This window comes from Sinocyclocheilus rhinocerous, unplaced genomic scaffold, assembly GCF_001515625.1.
Source record: "Sinocyclocheilus rhinocerous isolate Xijiao unplaced genomic scaffold, SAMN03320098_v1.1 scaffold650, whole genome shotgun sequence".
In the NCBI taxonomy this organism is placed as follows: Eukaryota; Metazoa; Chordata; class Actinopteri; order Cypriniformes; family Cyprinidae; genus Sinocyclocheilus; species Sinocyclocheilus rhinocerous.
In genome coordinates this window covers 586,400-595,514 of record NW_015638019.1, presented here as the reverse complement: position 1 = coordinate 595,514, position 9,115 = coordinate 586,400, and the positions used below count along the sequence as shown (strand labels likewise).

The window sequence follows — 9,115 nt, the reverse complement described above, 5'->3', positions numbered from 1 at the left end:
GCCTAGAGTTGAAACAAATGAAGACGAATCTAAAAAGACAGACAGAAAGAGAGAGGACGTGCATAACCATGAACAGCTTCTGGTGAAGCACTGGTTGCTAAGCAACAGCATCCGAGCAGCAGCTGCATTGCGACAGAGTTGAGAACACTTAGTCTGTAGTTGACCACTCTCTCCCCATTTGACATGCTTTCTACAAAGTCATGTCTTTGAACTCTACCCAGGTTTCAGAGAAGGCCTGAAATAATATATTCCTACCACAACTATGAAAAACAACTGACTCTGGCGCAGGCATACAGTGTGCAGATCATAGACTAGTGTGTGAGCTGTTGTGCTGAGTCACACTGAGCCAATGAGTGAAGAGTTGAACTCATCATGTATGGAGGAGTGTAGGAGATAGAGGGAGAAGGGATAAAGAGAGGGTGGGAATGATATAATCAGGGCAGGAGAGAGAGAGAGAGTAAGAGATCTTAGTCATTTTATATTGTGTAAGCTTTTCATCCAAAGAAAATTCCAGCACACCAAAGTTCCAAATGGTTTGTTCCACATCAACATGTCACATATACCAATAAACAAAATATAAGACAGAACATAGGTCAACGAGCTCACTTTAGAAGTAAAGATGTGGCATCAGAGAAACCTGCAGGTCTTCACCTCCTAATTGCGACGGAGCAGTGGCAAACGTCTTTTCCTATTAAACTGCAGCGACACCTGCTGGTTACAATGGGAAGCACAGGAATAATTAAGACCTTGAGACCACTATAATATATTAAACTAAATAAATAACTTTAAACTGAATTAAACTTGTCATTATTTACTTGCCTTCATGTCTTTCCAAACCCGTATGTCTGGAATCTGACTCTTCAAAAAGGTCGCTAAACCCCTTAAAAGTATCATGAATGCAGTTCATATGACCTCATGCACTAAAATCTTCTAATACATCTTTTTGTGAGAAGAACATGCCGAAATTTAAACTGTTATTCTCCAGTTAACCCTCCAGTTAACCCTGTGAATGCAGTAACCGCTGCGACCAAGTGAATCAATGAGTTAAACCTGAGAAACAGATCAGTCCAATTCAGAAATGAAACTACAAAAGTGAAACAAACGGTTCATTAATGGGGTCATGAACTAAGAGATTAAAATTCCCTTGATCTTTTATAAGAGGTCATTGTACTATAAAAACATCCTGTAAGTTTCAGAACTCAAAACTTTCTCGTTAGTCTAAAAACAGCTTATATTGAAGCCAATCTGCCAAAAAGAATTTTGGAATTTGCCACTTTATGATGTAATAGTGTGGCTAAACACCGCCTCTGCAGAAGAAGATCAACGCCTGCTTCTACATCGCTGCCTGTTTAGCCCCGCCCACCGATTTGCACACACAGTAGGTAAATAACAAGAGCGGCAAACCCAGGTCTACGCAGAAACCAAGCAATAAACTTTATTTGATGAACTTTATTTTTAATGACATTCCAGACTGCGTCAGTAAGATCTTGGTCCAATGTTCACTTAATTTTACAGCAGATTTGTTTAAAAACAATTCGACAGGATTTTCAGAAAGATTGAAACTAAAAAACAATGCTGTGCTGACTATATTGGATCGGACAGTAATGTCACACAACACAAGTGTGAGTAATTGTTTTTATTACGTTGTCACTATTGCTTTGTTATTACAGATCGTTTGATATGTACTGAGAATTTATGCGTTTTAAACCTAAAACACAGCAGCCACCATCTGTGAAGGATGTAAGCTGTCAAACATATATAACTGTTAGCCAATCATACCAGTGGGCGTTTACTTCCGAGTCTACAATCCGCCACGGCTATTCAACTACAGCATTCCAATGAGCGGGGTCAAAACAGCACAGAAAATAGCCTAATACTTCTAAATTGTGTTTTTTGATGTAAAAATTTATAAGTGGACCTGAGAGAACAGTACAAAATAATAAAAAAGGCAGTTCATGACCCCTTTAAAAAGATTTGTATGAAAAGGATTTGCTCGTTATATTTTAAGAATCCATCAAGTGAATAATGACTTTACCGGTAATTTCTGTATGATATCGCATGCCTTTATATGGCTTTAAATACAATGCAAGAGTTGTATAGGCTACTATCACATACTTTTATATGGTCCTTTTGTGTCCTTTCTGAAGCTTGAAATCTTCCGTCTATACTCATTGTATTGCAAGTAGGCCTACAGTTGTCCTTTTTTTCTCACGAACATCATACAAATGTAAAAAAACAGTAAAAAAATAAACAATATTTATTCCTTGGTTAACTGTCCCTTAAAGAAGTCATCGTTTGACAGAAAATGTTCACATACACAAAGACAATTACAGTTTTGTGTCTTCTGAAAATCATTAATCTACAGTGCAGATTTTCAGATGGCACAACTTCCTCTTTGGTGACCACTTGGGGCCTCATTTATAAAGCGTGCATATGCACAGATTTGATCTTAGAGTGTGTGCGTGCACTTAAATCCACGCCAACGCTCATATTTGTAAAAACTGCCTTTGACGTGGAAAAGTGCTTAGCGTCACGTCAGGGTCCGAGCAGACATGCATACTTTTTGGAACTTTTGGAAATGTATGCTGTTTTCTGTGCATACGTTCATTCTGTGAATCACACATACACATATTTGAGAGATTTACATTACATTTACGCTTTTATCCATAGCGACTTACAAATGAGGACAATGGGAGCAATCAAAATCAACAAAAGAGCAATGATACGCAAGTGCTATAACAAGTCTCAGTTAGCTTAACGTACTACACGTAGCAAGGTTTTTTTTAAATTATATAATAAATTTAAAAAAACAGATAGAATAGAAAAAGAATAGAGCAAGCTAGTGTTAGCTATGATGATCATGTTAGCTATGTTAGTTAGAGATGATCATAAGATCAAATATAGGATGGTTTCTGCGCAAAATTTTATGAGGCCCTCCATGGGGGTAAGTAGATAAATATCACATTTTCATTTTTGGGTGAACTATCCCTTTAACAAGACCTCAAAAAGAGACCTGCTCCTGTCAGCCCGTGTGAACAGTTGAATTACATCTCAGTGTTGGCAGGAGCGAATTCTTAGAACTCTTAATCAATAGCAAATCATAGACTTCTTCGAAGTTACTGTATCGAGTTTAATCCAGCAAAAAGCAGACGCATTTAAAAAAATGGAAAGCATAATTTCTAGAGGACAACTTTGATGTGGATTGTTTGATGAATAGGTTTACTGCGTGCCATTTGGTAGTCCACTGCCCATTACACGGGTGTCTTTACAAACCCCAGCCAGACATGGCGTGCAGAGGAGAGAATGCAACCCGACCCTTGCCCTCCCCGTTTCTGTGAAAGAGACGGAGAGCCTTAATGATGAACTGACAACATATTATAGTATCCCAGAGTCGAGGAGGAGGGAATCTCAACACTGGGTCCAGCAATAAGAGGTGAGTGACCTGGGACCTTTTCTACGAACTTACGAAACTGCCAATACAGAAAGGTATTTTGAGCCACAAGGGGGTAGAGCTGAGAATTACAGAGGCTCTGAAGGTAAATGAATAGGATGGATTTTTCTTTTTCTAAATGTCAAGTCACTAGCAGAAGACAGAAGAAGAATCTTTTAAAATTGCAGTGTTTAGGTGTCTTGGCTGCAATAAAAAAAAACAAGGTTAGTTATCTCCTTTCTTACCTTGTTTGAGCTGGATGATAAGACCAGATGTCACTTGAACACAGATTTTTTTCCATTGTGGCTAACACAAGACCATGAGAACCTTACTGTGAACTTCTAAATGTTGGCAAGTCCCAGATGTCTGGGTATATTTATAGCGCAGTGCAGTGTCTTCAAGGCAGACTCCAACCACACTGAACTCCTGCAGGTCCCTAAACATTTACCCACTGACCTGAAGCGTCCAGAACGGGGGATTGAAAACACATGGAACGTAGGTTAATACAGAATTGGTAAGAAGTGCATTACATAATACTGGTTCGATATGGCTAGTGCATTAGATTGAGATTACATCATCTTTTGCCACCTACCTCCCATCTTCCATCTCCTCCTCAATCAATGCAGCCTTTCAGTTATTAAAAAGATCTGCTGCGGATAAACTGAACCCACTAATTTTACCTGATTTCAACAGAACTCACTGCATGACAACCTGACTCTTCCTTCAGTCTTAGAGTCATGCAAGATCCCTTTCCTCAATGCCTAATCAAAAATGTAGCACATCATCATCTTAATTGCTCTAGCGAATTTATTTTTTTAAAACATGTTAGCACAATGCTTAGCAGTGTAATGCTAATACACTGCTAGGCAAGGGCTAACTAAAAACAAAAAAGATGTCATTTAAAATGCATTAACATTTTCAAGATTAATAATTAATTTAGCAACCTAAGATCTCTCACAAACTAAAATAATGGAGGTGACCTTTTCAAATATTCAAAATTTCAATCTAAATTTTTAAAAATTAGTTTTTTTCCAATACCACAAATTTGATAGATATTATTTATTTATAAACCCTGGTAGAAGCAACCTGGGGCCTGTTCCATAAAACAAGTTTACCAAATAAGCCAGGCTTGTTTCAGTTAGTCTGTCTTATTTTGAACCAAATCAACTGACAAGAAGTCAAACTAACTGAGATAAACCTGACTTATTTGGTAAACTTGTTTTATGAAACAGGCCCCAGGTGTCACAGTGTGCTAATTAAAAAAGAAATCAAGGAATACAGATTACACATACAACACTTTTATTTTTGAATATTAAGACAATGAAGCATAAGCCAAGAGCACCAAGAGTAACAGGTACTGGTGAAAGAGGGCAAGAGCACCAAGAGTAACAGGTACTGGTGAAAGAGGGCAAGAGCACCAAGAGTAACAGGTACTGGTGAAAGAGGGGCATGCTGAGCTGCAACCCTCTGCCCCCCAAAAACAGCAAACTGTAACCCAAAGTCAAACAAAATAATACAACAGAGCAACTTAGTAACAGCCTGGGAGTAGGGACCATTAACTGTACATTAGAGAGAATGAAGGAAAGATAAGAGAAAGGACATCAAGTGCGAATAGTTACATTGTACAGTACAAACCTTGGGCAGTGTATAAAAAAATAATAATAATTGAAACATAAAAGATGATGAGAGACAGTGATAACCACATCACTCCAGATAATCCATGGTGCATGTTTCAGCAAGTGTTTTGAGGGGCTAGTCCCAAGGGTCCAATAAGAAATACAGAGGCAGGTCATGGGTGGCGCACAAATCATCCCAGTTCCAAACTTCACCTTCAGCTCCTTTCTCTAAAACAAATGTGCATATAGAGCTTTACAGTAACATAGTTACCATGATGATGCGTGTGATTTATTGAATCTGAAACCGATTCAACAGAATTTAATACAAGTCAGACAGCCAGTCTTTTATTTCGGTCTAAACATTGTCAAACACAACCTCCCTATAGTTATCAAATAAAATTAAACCGAAAACCTTTCCTGTTGGTAATGTGCAAGGCTCTGCACCCAAAATAATTTTCTCTCTAATATTTTAACATAGTCTTGTTATTTTCTAAAAGAAATTCCAGCTACACCAGCTTATTGATAGGCGTATATCGTGTGAGGCCACGCGCTGCCAATCTAAGTCTTAGTATCACATCTGAGAATCATGACCTTTCAACTTGCTTTGTGATCTGTGATAAAGTCTCCATCCATACTGACTGATCACTTGAGTCAATCATACACCTGATGGTCTATAAATATTTAATAATCATGTTTAACTACATTGTTCTGATAGCAAATCCAGACCTTAAATTGGGTACTAAAATATGGGAGATTAAAAGCTTTGTGCAGGCTAATTCTTTGAGAGATTTTCAACTTTCTTGTGGCACACAACTACGCGCTTGTATAAAAACAAATAAAACGAATGCATATGTTTTTGTTGCATTTTCTTCAACAGGGAATTTTGCTTTAATTTGCTGCAACATGCAAATTATCCAGACTAGGGACCTTGAAGAAATGGTAAGAAAATTTAAGAAAAGGCACTTCTGAAAGTTAATAAATCTATACAGTGAGCCAATTAGCACCTTTGGGGTCTTAAACAAGGCCCTTTTTAACTTTGAAAATGTTTATCTTGGAACATTTTTGTAATCATTTTGTGAGAATGGTATCTAAAAAAATTTTCACCAAACTTAAACCTTTGGTCACATTAATCTATCTCTCTCATACCTTTGACACATTGCACCATGTCCATTTTTCTCATGATGTGAACACAATGATCCTAACCTAAAGACAATTTCAAAGGAGACCGACTTCCCAGACAATTCACATCAGTTTTCACAAGGGTCACCATTAGAGCTAAGCCCAAGAACATTATTGCATTTCTTTACAGTTGCTAATATTAAAAATATTTCATTTAAATCTGTATCAATATATATATATATATAGATAGATATATTTTTTAATCCATTACGTCTTTAGTAAAACTAGGGAAAACTGGGGGAGAGAGAAGAGGCACCAGGACCCCATCTCTGCCCCCATCTGACTGAGCAAATGTTCCACCCCTGATGAAAATTGGTACACATAGGTATAGGTAGGTACACGTCAAGTTTCATGAGTTAGTGCAGTGAGGAGTGTCTGGAGCGAAGCCAAGCATGACACTTTTACAGGTGAGCGGTAAGCAGGACAGCTGGCCCCTTCAGATGCCATGTCAACCTAAAACCTGCTTCACAACCTCCATCTAAGCCAAGGCTCTGTCTAAATTGCACTAATTTCACCTACACCTTACAGAAAGAGAGGAGGTGAGGGAGAACAAACCACACAGTGGTGAGTCAGCAACGCCCCAAAGTTCCCTCCTCGGGTCTTTGAATTCTTCCCAGGATGACCCTGACATCCTTTCTTGTGCAAGGGAAAAGACTCAGCGGGATAACGTGCAGGAAGACGACTTTAAATGCATCAGAATAGACTGGATTAGTGTTGCCTGGGAGGAACGGATAACACAAAACTTTTCATGTCAGCAGAAGTCTCTTGCGGTTGACAGGGAGGTCAGGGGCAGTGCAACACAATCACACAAGCACACAACGCTGGTTATAGTTGCACGGTACCACACTGCTGTTTAGGTGTTGTGAGACTGAGCTGAGCATTCGGCAGTTCTACCTGATCTCATCAATTAAAAAGAAGTCAGAAAGATGTGGGAATCAATAGTCATATCCCTAGCAGTACACAAAATACATCATACATCAGCACCAGTCCCATGAAGAGGATGTCTCACAGCGCCATTGGCACTCTGTGCAGGAACAGTCATTGGAAAACACATCCACTGAATGCACCATATGATGAACTAAAAGCTTTAGATGTATGAAGGCACACTGCTTAAGTGTTTTTGAGACTAAACAGATGGGGCAAACAACACAAGAGTTAGAAATCTGTCTTTTCCTTTTTCCAGCATTCATCAAAAACACATGTGGCATTTGAAATCCCTCATTTTAGTCAAAGAAATTCAAGTGCGGATATGGCTGATTCTAAAGTGATAAAGAAGCTGGTCTTGGCCTAGGGGCCAATAATGTGATTATACTCTATTATTTAAATCCTGAACCGTCCTCCAAAGTTGCTTTCAAAAAAAGAATCTGATAAATGTACTACAGATCATTAAAGGGATAGTTCAACCAAAAAATGAAAATTCTGTCATTAATTGCTCACCCTCACGTTGTTTCAAACGTGTAAGACCTTTGCTCATCTTTGGAACACAAATTAAGATATTTTTGATGAAATCCGAGAGCTTTCTGACCCTGCATAGACAGCAACACAACACAAGGCCCAGAAAGGTAGTAGGGACAATGTTTAAAATAATGCATGTGACATCATCAACCTGAATTTTATGACGCTACGAGAAAACTTTTTATGCGTCAGCAGCACCACATGCGTCGTGGTACTCTTGTGAACGCACGTCGAAGACTGACAAGGAAGAGAAGAAATTGTTGAGTAAAGTCATTATTTTAGTTTTCTTTGCGCACAAAAAGTATTCTCGCAGTTTCATAAAATTACGGTTGAACCACTGATGCCACATGGACTATTTTAACGATGTCCTTACTACCTTTCTGGGCCTTGAAAGTGGTAGTTTTGTTGCTGTCTATGCAGGGTCAGAAAGCTCTCGGATTTCATCAAAAAAAATCTTAATCTGTGTTCTGAAGATGAACAGAGGTCATACGGGTTTGGAACGACATAAGGTAATAAGGACATAAGTAATCAATGACAGAATTTTCATTTTTGGGTGAACTATCCCTTTAATCAATTATTAAATCATCCCAAAATCAAGCTAAACAAGCCAGCTTGACCCAAATCCAATGGGGTAGTAGGGACAATGTTTAAAATAATGCATGTGACATCATCAACCTGAATTTTATGACGCTACGAGAAAACTTTTTATGCGTCAGCAGCACCACATGCGTCGTGGTACTCTTGTGAACGCACGTCGAAGACTGACAAGGAAGAGAAGAAATTGTTGAGTAAAGTCATTATTTTAGTTTTCTTTGCGCACAAAAAGTATTCTCGCAGTTTCATAAAATTACGGTTGAACCACTGATGCCACATGGACTATTTTAACGATGTCCTTACTACCTTTCTGGGCCTTGAAAGTGGTAGTTTTGTTGCTGTCTATGCAGGGTCAGAAAGCTCTCGGATTTCATCAAAAAAAATCTTAATCTGTGTTCTGAAGATGAACAGAGGTCATACGGGTTTGGAACGACATAAGGTAATAAGGACATAAGTAATCAATGACAGAATTTTCATTTTTGGGTGAACTATCCCTTTAATCAATTATTAAATCATCCCAAAATCAAGCTAAACAAGCCAGCTTGACCCAAATCCAATGGCACTGATGGGGTCACCTCAAAACTTACTCTGTCCTCTCTAGAACAATATGGGCTAGACAAAGTGAACGTAGAGTGTTTATTCCTATATAGGAGGGTGTTTATGCCTAAAAACAATGGTCCCAGTGTAGCAGGTTTATGTATTGCCTCTGCTTCACCCATTAACATAAGCACAGTTAAGTTAAAGTGCTCTCAACCAGCGCCCAACTTCCAGGGCACTGATAGACCATTCAAAACAATACAAAAAAAGACGATACAGAATTAGTCACCCCCCCCACCCCCCC

The 9,115-nt window shown here is 38.6% G+C and overlaps 1 long non-coding RNA gene across 1 annotated transcript; it reads left to right on the top strand.

Annotated features, from left to right (window-relative positions):
• Positions 1 to 4,721: 4,721 nt before the first annotated feature.
• LOC107749360 (uncharacterized) lies at positions 4,722 to 7,576 on the top strand. Its single transcript, XR_001641020.1, has 2 exons — positions 4,722 to 4,822; positions 4,861 to 7,576. It is a non-coding gene; the product is annotated as an uncharacterized LOC107749360 (long non-coding RNA).
• The last annotated feature ends 1,539 nt before the right edge of the window (positions 7,577 to 9,115 follow it).